Raw genomic sequence first — 17,401 nt, 5'->3', positions numbered from 1 at the left:
TGGCTCATGGTCAGCTACCTGCCAGCTAACACCACCAGATCCTTTTCCTCTGTGCAGCTTGCCAGTCACTCAGCCCCAAGCATGTAGCTACTCATAGGGTTGCTGGGACCCAAGTGCAGGACCTGACACATGGTCTTGGTAATGCTCATATTAGCAAAGGGAGCTGCTACAAGGTTTTTATCTTGTAAATTAGTATCTCTGCTCACTAACTTACCCCTGATCACCTAACAGCTGTTTCTAGTACTTGGAAAAGCACAAGGAAGCATATTAATAGAAACTACTGACAGCAACTCCCTCACAAGTCAAACCACTGACTGTAAAGTCCAACAGTGATGGGGTAGTGCTTTGAATAGGGGGTGTCAAAATAAAATATTCCTCTTCACTTGAGAGCAGACCCATCTTCCAGGAAGGTGTCTTGCTTGCAAAGAAAAAGCAAGCATTAGGAAAGTGCAGTAATTTGTTTTTCTCTGCTTAAAAGATTGTTTTGCACGTATAATCAAAGACACCTGGCAAACAACATGTTTAAGTTCACCTTATTGGAGACATCTCTACTTTGATGTTGAATAACAGACCTGTGGTTCTGATAGCATTTCATAACATCCAAATGGGTGTGTTAAGAATGAGAGACGGAATATCCTTTAATCAGATCATCTCAAAGATATGTGATACTTACTAAAGTTTTTCAAAATATTTTCATCTTCCAGACTATTTTTATGAATCCTACGGACAAATATTCTCCACAGAGATCACTTAACTCTATGCAGGAAAGTGAAAAATGCCCCGCAAAAGGAGGGCAACATCACAGAAAACAACTCAGGTTTCCCACCGCTAGAATATTGTCTCAGGCTTTTCCGTGAAGAGAAGGGATTCATCTAACATCTAGCTCCCCTAGTGATACTCCTCTGCACAGAACTCAGGGCACCAAGAGTCAGCACAAACAGGCATTTGGGAAGAAATCCGAATCGACTACCACGTAAAAGACTGTATTTTCTGTTCACATCCAGGCACTGTGAATTGCAAACAGCGTGGAGACAAACTTATTTATACTGGAGCAATGCTGATAAAGCCACTGAAAATTCCACTTCCCACTATTACACCCAAACAACTGATGTGTGTCACAGGAGTCCTGTGGAAGACTCTGAAGGGGCAGAAGCAAAGCGAACAGGACTCTGGGAAACAGCTCTCATGAGAGGGAAAAGAGTACTTGTGTGCAGTTCCAGACTATCAGCCCCTTCAGCAGCAGCACTAAATTCTTATAGCCTTGGCTTTTTTGCTTATGTTGTATGCTGAATATGGAGTTGGTAACGTAAAATACACCAAATGAACTGTATTTTGGACTGTCATGATGTTCTCATGGGTAAATTCTGCCTTTTCTCTATTCATTGGGTCAAATATCCTTCCATGATTTAGACGATAAACTTGAAACAGATGTTCTTTCTGGATTACCTCTGCAAAGCCACCAGCAGAATAATCACTAGCAGGACACACAAATAGAGCTTCAGAACAGATTAAATCCTGAGTCATCAGAACGCTAAAAAGAAAAACATTCAAGTAAAAAGTAAGTCTGGCAAGTCAAATCTAAATCATCGTGCAAAGTTCCACATTCACACACTTCATTTCAATGGCTGATAAATTCAGTACTTGGACCTGACCCAAATTCAGCTTTAGCTTGCTGTCAACAATTCTTACACTGAACTATAACGACTCTATATGTTGAACAGATGCTTGAGTTGTGATCATTTATGTGCAACGATGTTCTGCTACTACCTGCAAGCTAGTAATTTCTCTCAGAGAGTAATGCCAAAGCAGTGCAGTCTTGCACCAGAATGGGAACTGGCAAATCTGAAACAGTTTGCCCCATTCTGTTGTTGCCATGTTTATGCTATTCTATTTTCAGTTCCTTTTCTATAGAAGAATGTGTCAGTGGTCTTTAAATGTACACACCAGTAAACTGAGCAGTTGTGTTCACATTGCCTTAATGATATCCCAGTGAGTACATGCAATAGAAACAAACATCTGTAAAAGGAAAAAAGAAAGCGTCAACTTCATGAGTTATTCTAAACAAAAAGGAAGTTGCTGTCCTGCCCCGCTCCCTTGCTCCCTGCAGAAGCCATCAGAACTGTGTTGAATTTAAACCCACTGTCCTTGGAATAAAATGGTCTGATCACAGACCAAGACTTTCAGACCTATCAATGGTATTACATGAGAATTTATTAGGCCCTTACACATCTAAAATCTGGAACATCATGTATTAAAATGATCTAAATCATGCTCTAAATCAGGATCTAAATCACATAACTTAAAATACAAGTGCTGTAAAACACAGGATATGATTTAAAAGTGTATGAAAGGATTTCACTCAAGGAAGGAGTAGAATTTATGTTTCCAAACAACGATGTTGCTGTCGGAGTGGGCCCTTCAACATTTCTGTTATTGTTAGTGAGGAATAAAGGCAGTCCGAGGTTGCAACTCAGCTAATCCTAAAATACAAGTCTGACACAAGGCCTTCTATTGTCATCAAAGTAATCTAGATGAATAAGCTTAGCCATAGAAATGCACACTGCAGACATGGAAAGACGAACAGCAGCTGTATTCCATGCATTAATGGGAGAAAGAAGTCTCCAGACTATGAAACAGGGCTCCCATTTTGATGGAAGAGGTGTGACTTTCAAAAATGACCCACAGCTCCTGGTGCTCTACTTTTTGGATTACCCCTTAAAGATGTCTTAAAATGGTATAACATTTCAGAAGCAGGCATCCCGCAATAAAGAGAGCCCTTTTCAATTGCTTGAAACAGAGCTGGAAAAGATTTCAGAGAACAGTGCACCAGTGTATTGATGACCAGGTACGTGTGAAGAGCTCTAAGGGAGCAGTGCACTTAGACGACAGCTGTTATCACAGACAGCCAGCTTCCTACTTCCGCAGCCAGGTGTTGCAAGTCTCAACTCTTCCTGCTCTCCTCCCTAAGGATTCTGCATCTCCAAAACACCCCTATCAGCACTTACAGAGGAAGCCAAGGAAAACTCTGGTAAGCACAGAAGAAGACTCTGGGTGGGATTCAGAGAGACTTAGACAGGCTCAAGTAGTGGGCACAGGGAAACCTTATGAAGTTCATAAGTTCATAAGTTCATAAGGTTGGAAAGGATCTATAAGATCATCTAGTCCAACCATCCTCCTATCACTATCTCTACCCAACTACTAAATCAAATCCTTTAGCACCTCATCTAAACGCTTCTTGAACAGCGCTAGGGATGGTGCCTCAACCACCTCCCTAGGCAGGCCATTCCAGTGCCTGACCACTCTTTCAGAAAAGAAATGCTTCCTCAGGTCTAATCTAAATCTTCCCCGGCGCAACTTGTGGCCATTCCCTCTCGTCCTGTCGTTATTTATCAGGGAGAAGAGGCCCACCCCCTCCTCACCACAACCCCCCTTCAGGAAGTGGTAGAGTGCAATAAGGTCTCCTCTGAGCCTCCTCTTCTCCAGACTAAACAATCCCAGCTCCCTCAGCCGCTCCTCATAAGACTTGTGCTCCAGACCCCTCACCAGTTTTGTTGCCCTTCTCTGAACACGCTCCAGGGCCTCAATGTCCTTCTTGTAGTGAGGGGCCCAAAACTGAACACAGTACTCGAGGTGCGGCCGTACCAGAGCTGAGTACAGGGGGATGATCACCTCCCTGCTCCTGCTGGCTACACTATTTCTAATACAGGCCAGGATGCCATTGGCCTTCTTGGCCACCTGGGCACACTGCCGGCTCATGTTGAACCGAGCATCAACCAACACCCCCAGGTCCTTTTCCTCTCTACATTCTTCAAGCCATTCTGCCCCAAGCCTATAGCATTGCATGGGGTTATTGTGGCCAAAGTGCAGGACCCGGCACGTGGTCTTATTGAACCTCATCCCATTGAGCTCAGCCCAGCTGTTCAGCCTATCCAAATCCCTCTGAAGGGCCTCCCTACCCTCAGGCAGTTTGACACATCCTCCCAACTTGGTGTCATCTGCAAACTTACTGAGGGTACATTCAATTCCCTCGTCTAGGTCATCAATAAAGATATTAAACAAGATGGGAAGTGAAGTTCAACAGTGCCAAGCACAAGGTCTTGCAACTGCATTGAGGCAATCCCCATTCACTGTACAAGCTCGGGGATGAAAGGACGGAGCACAGCCCTGCTTGGGGGTTCTGATGGATGGCAAGCTGGACATGAGCCAGCAATGTGCCCTTGCACCCCAGAAAGTCAACCATATCCTGGGCTGCAGCAAAACATGTGTGGTCAGCAGGCTGAGGAAGGTGATCCTGCACTTCTGCTCTGCACTAGTGAGGCCTCACCTGGAGTACTGCATCCAGATGTGGAATCCTCAGTAGAGGAGAGACATGAACCTCTTGAAGCACATCCAGAGAAGGACAACAAAAATGATCCAAGGGATGGAATACCTCTCCCATGAGGACAGGCTGACAGAGTTGGGGCTTTTCAGCCTGGAGAAGAGAAAGCTCTGAGGTGACCTGATAGCGGCCTTTCACTATCTAAAGGGAAGCTACAAGAAAGAAGGGGACAGACTCACGGGGTCTGTGGTGACTGGACCGGGGAAAACGGTTTCAAACTTAAAGATGGTAAAGGTTGAATATAAAGAAAAGGTATTTCACAGTGAGGGTGATGAGACAACAGGTTTCCCAGAGATGTGGTAGAAGCCTTGTCCCTGGAGACACTCAGGGTCATGCTGGACCATGCTCTGAGTAATCTGATCAAGCTCTAGATATTCCAGTTCATTGCAAGGGAATTGGACTAGATGACCCTTAAGGGTCCCTTCCAATTCTAAGGATTCTGTGGAAACATTTTAAGTTGAGCTTAAGAAAAAGTATATTTTCAGGGTACAGGCACTCACACACACAGATGGAGATCTTTGTTCATCTGCCTATGCTCCAGCCCATGTAAATGTGGGACACAGACCTCAGTGTATTACTGTACCCCTTCCGATACTACAGAGCTTCCTGAAAGCAGTACAGCGAATATTCCCAGCTTCCTTCCAGCATGTATCGCCCTTGCCAACAGAAGTGGATACCCAAGTGTTTGGGGAAGAGATCGGTAAGGGCCAGCAAAATCTGCAGGCAATCTGCTCAGCTCTGGACTCCCAAGATAGAATGAGTTTTCCATCTTCCTCCAGTGCCACTGCCTGTGGGCTCACCTGCCCCCTCTGCCCTGGGATGGGTAATATGGAACTAAAACAACAGTAAACCACTTGTACAGAGATAATTTTCAGTCCATTCAACTGTGCATCTGCAGAACTGATAAGTTTCTGCATAAGAAAGGAAAAAGGAACATGACACAAGGGAAGGGAAAATGCACAGAACTACCTTTTTGTAATAATCTCTACTCATAACCATTCATTTGATTGGGAAATCACAATTTATATTTGGGTAATTATCTTTGCAAACATAACAGCAACTCTCTTTGATTCCATAAGCAATGAAAACTGAAAGTTCTGTCATTGTTTGCAGTCTACCATTCCCACTCCATTCCTGATTCATAGAATCCTGATTCTAATGGCATTAGTTTTTTTTTACACATTTCTTTTGTTTATTTTTTTTATCTTTTCCCAAGTGGTTGTGTATGTGTTTTTTTTTTTTTTTTTTTTAATTATTATTCAAGAGTACAATCATATTTGCCCTTGGCTGTAATGGTGATGGGAACCTCAGCAAACTGCTAATATCATATATCTGCTTTCACAGTCACGGGATCTCAGTCATAAAGTACTGTTCTCCCCAATTATAATACAGTTTAAAGGAAAAATTATTCCTCTGTGGTGTTTAATATAAAATGTGTTTATCTGACCTTCATTTATGTGGGCTGCTGACTTATTTTTAATCCCTTCTGAACTGTGGCAGGAAGAGAAGTCACCAACAAAACTTGTGCAACTATAAAATCATGTTGTGGATTTCCTTGTGCTTGGGCCTCTTGGTATTTTCTGGCTGCTCCTCTCTGTCCCCTAGATGATGGGCATGATTTGGCCCCATGCCTTTTTCAGGGTGGTGAGCATGCCACTCCATCAGAATGCCTATTTGAATCCTTTTGAAATAGGGGGTAAGTATGTGGGTGTTCCCAGCATAGAAGAATGGATACTCAGCTTCTCATATGGATACTCAGGATGGATTCTCATGCTTTCTGAAGAATTTGTTTGAATGCATTGAGCTCATGTTTTCTGTTTTGTTGCAATTATAAATGCATTAGTAGTGTCAGATTCTGAATCTCAGTTTAAAGCAGTTTTAATATTGTGGGGGCTTCATTTTATCCTCTGTATTGAAACAGAACTCCCTGTCTGTTTCAATAGGGACTTTATGGGAGGCAGCCCATGGAAAATAATCTTGCTTTTTTTTTTTTTAAAGTTCCCTGTTCTGCAAAAGGAGAACAGAGTGTTAATTCCCCAGCTGTTTCACCTTACTATGTCCCTCATATGGACACCAGCAGGTTCTGTAGTTCCAAACACAGGGAAATCTAGAGGCTTCTACATAGCTCACTGCTTATCAGGAGTTAGCACTGGCAGCCATATTGTAGGGCAGCAGAAGGAAAACAAAGCAACAATCAAGGGAGCTCTTTGTAATGGTTTAAAAGGGTTTAGAAATGTCTGAGCCATGCAGTTTTCAAGCACTGACACTGCCAATGACTTCTTGACTGAAAATGAGAAAATGTGCTTAGTGAGAGCACAGCCCGAGTTCTGCTTGTTTTCCCAAAGCCTGCCTTTTGTTAGTGGCCTTTTATCTGGATCAAATTTAGACACAGGCTCTTCATAAAGTGACCCTTCCCTAGAGGTAAATCAGTTTTATAATATGAGAACATCACAGCCTGTGAACTAAACTAGCAGCCTGTTTTTTCTCTCATTATCAGAGCATAATTTTCTTTTACAACCCATACTCCAGCTCCCTCATCCTTTGTGGCACTGACTGCCTGCTTTGCTCAGAGGCTTGACACTGTAGTATGGGATGCAAAGGACGTGGAGCAGGGACAGGAACTGTGGGGACTCCCCTCTTCCCAACACCACTTCTCTCACCTGCTTAAAAATTCATGCACTCTGCCGTTTTTGAAGCTTAAAACCACCCTCATCATCATCATCCTAAAATTTTATTGAGACCAAGCTGATGTCACTGAGGTATCTTCAACTGCTCAGGAGGAGGAGGTCTGAGCAGGATGACTCACCACCACTCCAGTACAGATATACCCTCTTCTGCCCTAGGGGACTTCAGTCAAGATGCAGTCCCCATAGTCTATGGAAACCCTAGCTGATATGTGGGAGGGGCAGTGGATCTGGGAGAGTATGTTCAGTGCTTGGATGTCAGCAAAGCAGCTGAGGAGGGTGCCCCTGGAGAGAGAGGTCCCTCAGCCCCAGTCCATAACAGACCTCTAGCAATATGAGGGTGAGAAGCCCATTAATATGCCTGTCTGCATTCAGACTTTTTATCCCCTGTGGTACTTACTTAGAAGAGAGCAATGGGTGACCCACAGTTGCCCAGGATTTCCTGCACAATCAACAGACAGACGTGGTTGCAGTGCTCATGATGAATGATCTGAATATGGTCTGTGCAATTACACTTGACTCAGCATTTAGTCAGGATCTGGGGGAATGAAGGAGGACCTGGTGGTTTCTGCTCACAGTCACCCATGCTGCTGAGCTTGTCAGCTGCTGGGCTGCAAACGTATTTTTGGCTTTTCCAAGGAAGCTCTTTTGTTATTGTGTCAAGCTCTTCCCTCAGCTGGCAGAAGGCTTCAGAGCTGCTGTGAGTCTGGAATAATCCAGTATCTGAGAGACCACTGCAAAGTTTATTGTTTCTATATTTTCTTCCAGTTCCTGAAAGATTTGTATATAGTGTTACTTTTTTTTTTTTCTTTGAAAGTATATATTTAATGCGTGATTCTAAGTAAGTCGACTAGATAGCATTAATAGGGCTGGCTATAAACTGGCATCATTCATGAATTCTCACAGCAAATATTGTAATTCAGATAGCAGAAATTCTTCAAAGAGAGAATCATTTTATTGGGGGAGAAAAAAGTGAAAGAATTATCTGGGACTACAAGTGACATACTCAAAAACAAAAATAGATAAAGCAAATTTTCCTTTTTTACTCCAAGACTTTCAGTAGGGATGTTGCCTTCATAAGAAGCTGGTTAGGCAGAAAGTATTCTAGTTGGTTGGACAGGCAAAGTGCAGTTCATGTAAAGCTATTGCCTAGATTATTTTCAATGTCAATTTCTATCAGAATTGCTATAGTCTTCCTAGATAATGCGAATAGAATAATGGTCTGTTTCCCTGGGGGCCTAAAGCATCAGGAGTGCAGAAGACATGACTTCCAATAACCTCTGAGATGGGCAGAGCTGGCTTTCTTAACTTACTACCTTGGGAGCAATAGCAAGTTGGAATAGAAAGAAATGGATCTGTCAATGGAAATTAATGGAGGAGTGATAAGTTTGTATTAATCCCTATATGTTTTCTTACAAGATACAACTCAGAACATTTTCAAAATAAAAAAGGATCCTTCAATCACACTCGTGTACATCTTCCATAACACCACTTAAATCAGTGGGACTGCTCTGCAGCAAGGCTTGTGTATCTGAAATCAGATTCCAGGCTTCAGAAAAAGTTTCTGACATATCTCGAGGGTAAACAGGAATAAACTAAAAATCCTTAAGACTCCTGACCTGGAATTTGAAACACTGGCAGAGAAAAATAGCAGCAACACCAGGACATGTGGTAAACTGAGAGTTCAATGGGTGAATGATCAGCTCTCATTAACTCATGTCCCAGTCCCACTTGTGGCACAGTGACATCTGGGAACATCGCTGACCAATTGAAGGTATGTCCTGGAAGTTGTAGGGATATGTGTGGTAGGACTGTTAACCTATAGATTTGTCTCAGCCCACCTGTGTGAATACAGATACCCATGGTTCCCTCAGACTGTGTTAGTGCATTATCCAGAACTGTCCAGCAAAACCAAAAGGTAAAACAGATCCAACCTGGACATACAAGCTTTTCGAGATTCCCAGTGGAAATAAAAAGAATGTTTTATTCTCCATCTTACAATCAATAAGCAATTAGGCACAGTGCATCTTGAACATGGAGATGCTGTTCATGTAGATGGCAGATTTCAGCATATCCCTGAAGCTCTAGATCTGTCTCTCTTGTACTCCTCAACTACAAAGTTGCCTCTACCAGCCTCATGGAAGCCAGCTGGGGCACCTGACTTGTCTTGCTCAAAGGTCTCTGCTAGAGAGGAGCCTGAGGATTTTTTGGTGGTGCTAGGAGCCAGCGCTCCCCCTGTGCTCAGGTTTTCTTTCCCCTGGAAGCAGGCATTTCCAGTAGCAGGGAATATCTTGTTCCTAGACAGGAATCCTGGATCCCAGTGGAGTGTGGGATTCACTCACTCGTGGCTGTAGAAAAACAAATTCAGTAACCCAGATGACGCTTTCCAATGCTGCGCTCCCAAATGAACCTCAGCTGATTTGACCTATTTTTTTGTAATTAAAGAGGATTTCCACCATCTTACCTGGAATGAGTGTCACTCAGGTTTCATAGAATCAAACCTTTCCTTCAGTTGGGTACCTTTAATTGAAGAAGGATTTACTAAGTCTTATAAAGACCTTTGTTTCAAAAGTCATAGGTAGCTTCAAGTCATCTGCACAGCATCACAAATGTGGGCATAAATACTCTGCAGTCCCTGTCTTCACACTCAGCTAAGATGACTTTCTATGATTTTCTTTAGTTTAAAAAAGGGTTCCCCTCATCATCACTGCCACCCACAAAAAAAGACTAACTAGGAAAAAGAAGAGATTTGGAGTCCATACCTAGATAATGGAAAGGTGCCTCTATGAAAAAGTATTTATTTAAACCTATTATCCTCTTCCTCCCATGCACATGAATTAGCAACACCTACTCAGGTGTTAGGCACTTACCAGTACTTACTGCTTCCAGAAGTGGTTTTGAAAACAAACTGAGCTTAGAGTTTAAGATCATCATCATCAAATCAAATGCGTAAAGTGAGATTCAGACATATCAGCCTTGTGTAGTTCCCTTGACTTTACTTTCTGATGAACTTAATGACCTCAGGCTCCCTAGGATGTAGCCATATGTGTGTCTATATGAAAAAGCAACTCATTGCGCATTCAAATAAAAACTATATATTGGCCAGTCTCTTCCATGCACCGTTGAATAATTAGAGGGAAGACAACCACTGTTCTTGGGCAAAAGATGAACTCCAATCCCCTCCACTGCCTTCTAGATTCCTCCAACACACTCTATAATACTGTTCTGTGTTCTGCTGAGCTTTAAAAAATGGGTTTAAATATTTCAGCACATGCTGAGTATCTGAAAGTTTGCTTTTAGTGGTTAAGTAATCCCAATATTTCTAAATCACTGTTTCAACCTTAAACTCTGATGTCTGCACAAAGTCAGCCCAAAGGATGAACATAGGAGCAGTACAGAAGCAACCAATTGCTATCTATTACAGGAAGAGCTTATACAAGAAACCAGGAAGAAAAAAGTGTTATACAGGATCACTCCCTTAAACTAGATCATTAAGTATAAAAAGTAATGTTTGCAATTACTATATTCTTTTAGGAGATTTCCCAAAGAATTAGTTGTTGGATAAGAATTCTGGAAGGATTTTTCTGGAGTAATTACTTCTGTTCATTTCCAGGTAGAAAAAAATTGACAATATTTATTTGAATGACATTAGGTGGGATACTGAAGGAGATTTCCCTTCTTACTGTCTGTGGGACTTCCAGAAAAGTGTGTAGCCCCTGGGACCCATCACATTTCCGAGGGGTGAGGTTGTACTGAAGAGCTAGGACCATCTGTGTGCATGTGTGTTTTTTTTTTTAATAGCCCCTTGAAGTGCATTTCCTTTGGCAATATTCCCCATAGAGTCTTCAAAACAAGGTTCCCACCTGCTCTTCATGCTGTCACTGGTTTGTATGCATTTCTAGACAATACAGCTTCTATATTATTTGTTATACAGTCCGGAAAATTCTGCATTGCCAAGTGCCAGGATAAAGGGACAGTATTTCTGAAAGATCCTGTCCCATAGATAAGCATGAATTCTGGAGCACTTAAGTAACCCCTAAAAAACCTAGAGGGAGAAAAGAGTGCAGGGGGCAATGGGGGAGGGGGGGGAGGTGCTATTCAGCACCTATGTGGAGGGTAAAATGGCTTCTATTAATCTGAACAAGAGGGAGACTATAAAAATGAGTCCACAGACTTGGTGTTTCAGTGTCTCCTCTTATCATCCATCCATGCATATAAAGAGAAAGAAGACTTACATACACACCACTACTTATGTACCCTGTTGGCAGAGTGATCACTTTAAGAAACATAATCTCTCACAGTGTATACATCTGCAGATGTATTATACTTCTACTGCCATCCCCTGTAGTGTCCTTAGCAACCTTTCACTGCGTGAAGTCACCTGCAGTAAGTATTCAAAACAAGTAAGGGGGATATTTATGATCTCCAAATTTCTTTCAGTGCTCTTACATGTGACATCTGATGAGGTAATAGGAAAGAAACCGTCCATTTTTCTTCACTGATCTGCAGTATTTGACATTGGAATTAGTGAGAGCTGTTAAAAGGTATTGATTTGAAAAGCAGGAACCCCTGGGCCACCAGAAGATGTATGATCCACTCAGGTCCTTCAGAAGCTTCAGGGAGGAACTTACACTTTGCTGGACACCCCCACATGTGTCGGTGTTACTTGAAAGGGGCAAAGCAGCCCCTTCGAAAGAATAGAGTTATGCTGCACTGCTGTAAGACTACCTGCTAATGTGCTCCTACCTGAATGCAGCACTTATCTCATGCTCTCCTTCAGTACTCAGCCTCTCATGCTATCTTCAAAGACACTGCTACTTATACAGGGGCTGAGGACAACCCAAGAATAGATTACGTGTATGACAAGCTAGCATCACTCCCATTCCAGAGCCTCTCCCTCGTTTGTCTCACCCAGTGGCAGTCAGGACAGGCTTTGAAGAGCTGTAGTGCTCAGTGCAAATTCTCACCCCGATCTGGATTCACCATCAGCACAGAGAGCCTCTCTCAACAATCTGCCTCTTCACCTCCCCATCCGCAGTCCAGGAGCCTATTAAATTAATGAGACAGAAGTCAGTGCGACGACAGTCAAAACGCTATTGGTGCACAGCATTGGTGCTGTTACAATGTGCCTGCTTTTTCTCCTGGGACATTTAATTTCCGCTTCTCAAATGAGCTGCAAAGCTGTGAAGCCTGGCAGTGTTCTTTCTAGACATTCTGTGATGCAGATAATGAGGGTACTGATAGGTGCCTAGGAGACTGTGATGGCTCTAAGCACAGCTATGGTCTGATAATGCTTTATGCCAGTAGTGTCACAGCGGAACCACTATCATCCCTCAAGGAATGGTTCATCTTTATGTGTAATACAGCAGCTGTCACCTAAACAGCTAATGGGGAGGCAAAGTAGAACCTTAATGCCAGTAATCTTTGACACTTAATAATTTTAAAGGTATCAGACTTCAGTAGCTCCTGCAAGTTCCAATAAAAAGTGCATTCGCTGTTTTTTTTTTTTTTTAATTTTGTTTGCTGTGGATTAAATGTAAATTGAGAAATCCGTGATGCAGCTCCGTGCAGATCTAATTTAGTATAATTTGAATAGCCAAGTAATTAAAATGTATTATAGGTATAAGATGCTGGGATGGTGGAGTGTCTGCATTTAAGAGGAAGATTTATTGGGCTCACCGCATCCACAGTGAACCTTCTACAACCACATTAGCTAACATCTGTTGGAAAATGTCGAGATGCAGGGCGTAAGGCATACCCTCACAGCATATGCATGCATGTATTTGAACAACAGGCTGAGAATATAGAGCAAAATTTGCAGAACACCTTGGGAAGAAGGTGTGTGCCACTCTGTGCTGTACTAGACTGAATCAGTAAGTTGGACAGGATATATTTGTGCACTGACAAAATATGTGTGTACGTACATGCATGTATAGCAGCATGGGTACATTCTGTGTTGTGTGTGTACACAAGGAGAGGGGAGACATGCAAATATACAAATGTGTTTCTGCAGTCTTTTTCCCAATTAACACTGGTTTCCCACAGTGCTAGAAACTGCAGTTTCATTCTGTTCCTGAAGGCAGGTAATGATAATAATTAATAGGACAGTTGACACACATGATGTGATTATTGACATTGCACTATTAGTGTTTCCTGGAAGATTATTTTGTTTGTTTTTCTGTAAGTGCTGGAGATTATAGCTGGTGATTGAGTAGGATGGGGCAGTGGCTCATCAGGGGGAGCTGCTTTCAGCCACACTTCTGACAGGCTGGTATCTCTAGGGAGTCAGCAGTCTTATGCTGGTGAAGGGCAAGAGGAGAGCAGTGGAGGGTCGTAACTGACCTGGTGATGAGTGACATTTCCCAGCACCTCACAGTTCAATCTGCAATGCACTCTGAGAGGATAAATCAAAGGATGTTTTCCTGGAACTTGAGAAATCCTGCTGCAGGCAATGAAAAGAGGACTGCCAGAGGAACTGCAGAGCCTCTTCCTCAGAGGTCGGGCAGTAGCAGGACTGCTAAAGCAGTGACAGGCAGAAACAAGTGGAAGGAGAGGGACTGCAATAACACAGAGGATGGGTGTACCTTGACCACAGCTGATCTCTTAGGCATAATCTAGGACAAACAGCTAGAGCAGTGTTGATGGAGAAAGCAGAAAAATACTGAGTAGCATCTAGGCTAAGGGAGGTGCTGAACAACTTGAGGGGGATGCAGCAAGCAGGCAGGTCAGTGGCATGTGAAATCCAGTTTTAATGAATGCAAAGAAATATGCTTAAAAACCATTTGAACTACTTGTGTGTGTTGCTGGCTTATAAATTAGCCTTGGTTACCTAGAAAAGACATCTTATTTCTGCAGTAGAAGAGAATAAGGAATAGAGGAACTACCCATAGTATAAACTTCCAAAGACATAAGAGGACAACAATGCAGATCTTACAATGTAATTTTGTCTTTTTGAACTCCCTCAGGTACTGTAATCTTTCATTCAAACTAAAATGTGGATTACAATACAGTTTTGTTTTTAAAAGCATTGGAATTAATTAACTAAAATATTTCATTAAGAACAGAGAGTACACCTACAGTTTTCCATGGGAAGATGATTGCCATGGTTAGAACATTTACCTTATGGAGAAATTGATGAGTATACATATACACAGAACAAAAAATGATCTGTTGTTAGCACTTCTCCATAAATTACGAACATAAGTATACTTGAGATCGCAATACCACTTGATTACAAAGGATGGAGGTAAATCCTTTTTCTTATCAGTGCATAACAACTGCTTGGAGCTCTCTGCCCCAGTACCTTGGAAGAAATTATCTAAAGCACATGACTGAGTTCTGGTCCTGTGGGTAGGATTCTAAAGCAACCACAAGTTGCTCTCTTTGCCTGGTATTGCTGAAGACACTCATGTTCTCCGAGTGATACTGCTTTGTTAGTATTCAGAAGGACAATAAGGAAGGGGGAGATGTTCTAGTAGGTGTGGCTGGGACATCGGGATGTTACGGGACAGGACATTCCCTGCTCTGAGATTAATTAATTATGCATGCTTAGGGGCGAAGACAATGATAGATATATGTATATAAAGAGCTGCCGTGCCTTATTAAATGCCATTTTGCCATTTTCTATATAACCATATTGGTGTCTGTGACGGCAGTGGCCCTAGCGTGGGGATATTGCTAGTCCTCAGGGGTCCAATCTTGAAGAACGGAGACAACACCTCAGTGAGAAGCATGCTGCTTTCCACAGCTTCACAGATCTTCCAGGAAAACTGCAGGTGCTGATGGAAAGGAGTCCTGGCTTAGAGATGACAGGACCTTATTCAACATAATGATAATTTTCTTCCCTTTTATTTCAGTCATAACGGACCTTATGGCCCCATCACTGATCTTCAAGGTGCTTCATGCAGCTCAGCACAGGAGATGTGGCTTTCAACATGTCCTTGAGGTAGGTGTCAGGATGCCTGTTCACATCATCCCCTTTTTGGTGAGTACCTCTTGTTTTTATGAGGTGTGCATGGTTTTAACAACATGTAACTAGAAAATCTAGTTAGGTGAAGATAAAAATGAGAAGAAGTGTGAATTATAACAGCATATTGGCAGCAATAGACAAGTGGTCAAGAAACCTGAAGCACAGCTGTGTGCCTGGGAGAGGTGACCTCTTGGCAGGACATACTAAATGAGAGAACACCTTGACACCAGTGTGACTAACAGATCACATCTTGCTCCAGAGGGGAAGTCTACCACCCAGTTTCTAAATCTATCTGAAAAGGACGTGATGGCATCCCCACAGCTGGCCCACCTGATCCCTAAGCTGCAAAGAGCCAGATGCCACACTCAATGTACCCAGCCTGGACATTCTGAGGATTTCTGTGCCATGCCCCTTCTCCAGACTTCATATTCACCCCTTTTCTGGCAAAGAGTGAGTTTTGTTTCCTCTGGGGTGTTGCCAACTATATTCCCCTTGCTTGACTGTTAGGATATTTAAATACAGCAATATAGCGTGTACATGTTTTTCCTATTAAATTGGAGGAGGTATGAATTTGTTTTTCCCAAATCATGTGGTAACTATGTGTCCCACGAATCATCACAGTCCCCTCCCCTGGATCCCTTTGTCCTCTCTCACAGGCAACAGTGAGCAAGGACAAGAAGCTGGGCTTCTCCTACCTGGGCTGCCAGCACATCTGGAGCTTAGTTTGTCCCTACTTCTCTCTTCAAAGCAGAGATGATAATACTTTCCACCCTTCTAAAATACAAGAAATCTGGAGGGAGAGGTTGGGGTTTTTATTAGACTGACTGAGTTTACTGGAAAAAGATTCAGGCACAGAGTCTTTGTACAGGCCTGATGTGGGCTTTTGCAGTCTTTGTTTCAGAACTGAGAAAAAGTTTTTGTTTTTTTTTCCAGCTGCATCAATCGCTCTCACAAAAGATACTGCCCCCCCCCCCTACAGACCTTGCTTCACTTGTGCCCTTACTCCCTCACAGCCATGCCAGCACTTGTGCAAATGGAATAAATGGAGCTCCATCAGACTGACATGCTATCGATAAGATAGTGGAGAATTGTAGATGTAAACCTTAAGATTAAGAATGGGAAGAAAAAGTTATAAGGAATGCATTTGCCCTTCCCCTATTTTTTTCAAATGTAAATCCTGGCTAGTCACTGAAATACCATTAATCACGCTGAATTGTTGTGGTATGCATACATATGTAAGACATAAACTCCTGATGAGTTCTCCTGCAATTTAGCATTAATTAATGTCCACTTAGTATAAAATGTGCCATCATATTTTAGGTTAGCACTTCATTGTTCATGTAAACTGTAAACATTGTGCATGGAAAAAAACTGTAGGATATGATTTTCCTGCAGTATCTCTTTGACATGTTTACATAAAATATAAAGCTAATATATCATCGGGCACCAGTGGTGGGATTATTTGTACTGCATACATCTCATACAGCTCTGTGATGCTTTAATGGCATCAATTTCCACAGCAGAGTAAACTTTGTGAGGAAATGCTACCTGCAATTCAGCAAAGTGCATCTCAAATGTTTTCATTGCACCAAGTATCAGCTGATGCACCTCTTATTAGTATAAATGGCATAGATTAGTGTCAGGCATTTTCAACAGTGAAGAAATTACAGAAGCCTGCATGGCTCATTAGGCTCTTGTTGCATGTTAAAGAGGGCCAGACCTTTATTAATAAGAGGAAAAGGGAAAAAAGAGACTATAATAGGAAAAGTATAAAACAGCCTTTAAGAAAATAAAGCTTTCTGATTTGGAGAAAAATAAAAGCATCAATTAACATTTTCTAGTCTCTGAATGCTTTCTAAATTCATCTTAGCTTTGTTTCCTCTGCATTTATGGATTATATATAAAGATTTCAAGCAGAAAAATACAGTGCACAGTCACATAGCACCAGCAAGAACCATTTTTAACAATTAAATGTGCTACACTGTTTGAGTGGGTCACAGTTTATATCCTGTTTCAGGAAGGCATCACTCTTTAAGCCTGGATATGCACCCACGTTTGTCTTGAAGCTCTTTCTTATATCTCACGGAAGTGAATATAATTTGAGCACTTATTTCCAGTTAAGCACCCTGTATGAGCACACGCTGGGGAGAAGAAGGGTGGATTTAAAATACATTTGAGAGCTCACCGTAATTAGGGCCTCAGTCACATGGGTCCTGAACCTGCAGGTTGACGTAACAGCACTTTGTACACAGGTTTTTTTTCATCATCTTGGGGGACGCATGTAAGGGGTATACAGGTATGCACAGAAATGCACCTCTTTATGAAAAAAGCATTGTTGTGGTTGCTGTTCCCCCAGGTGGCAGTAGGCAA

The sequence above is a fragment of the Cyrtonyx montezumae genome, unplaced genomic scaffold, assembly GCF_038088225.1.
Source record: "Cyrtonyx montezumae isolate F1298 unplaced genomic scaffold, pur_monq_1.0 scaffold_8, whole genome shotgun sequence".
Taxonomy (NCBI): domain Eukaryota; kingdom Metazoa; phylum Chordata; class Aves; order Galliformes; family Odontophoridae; genus Cyrtonyx; species Cyrtonyx montezumae.
This window is presented reverse-complemented; position numbering follows the sequence as displayed.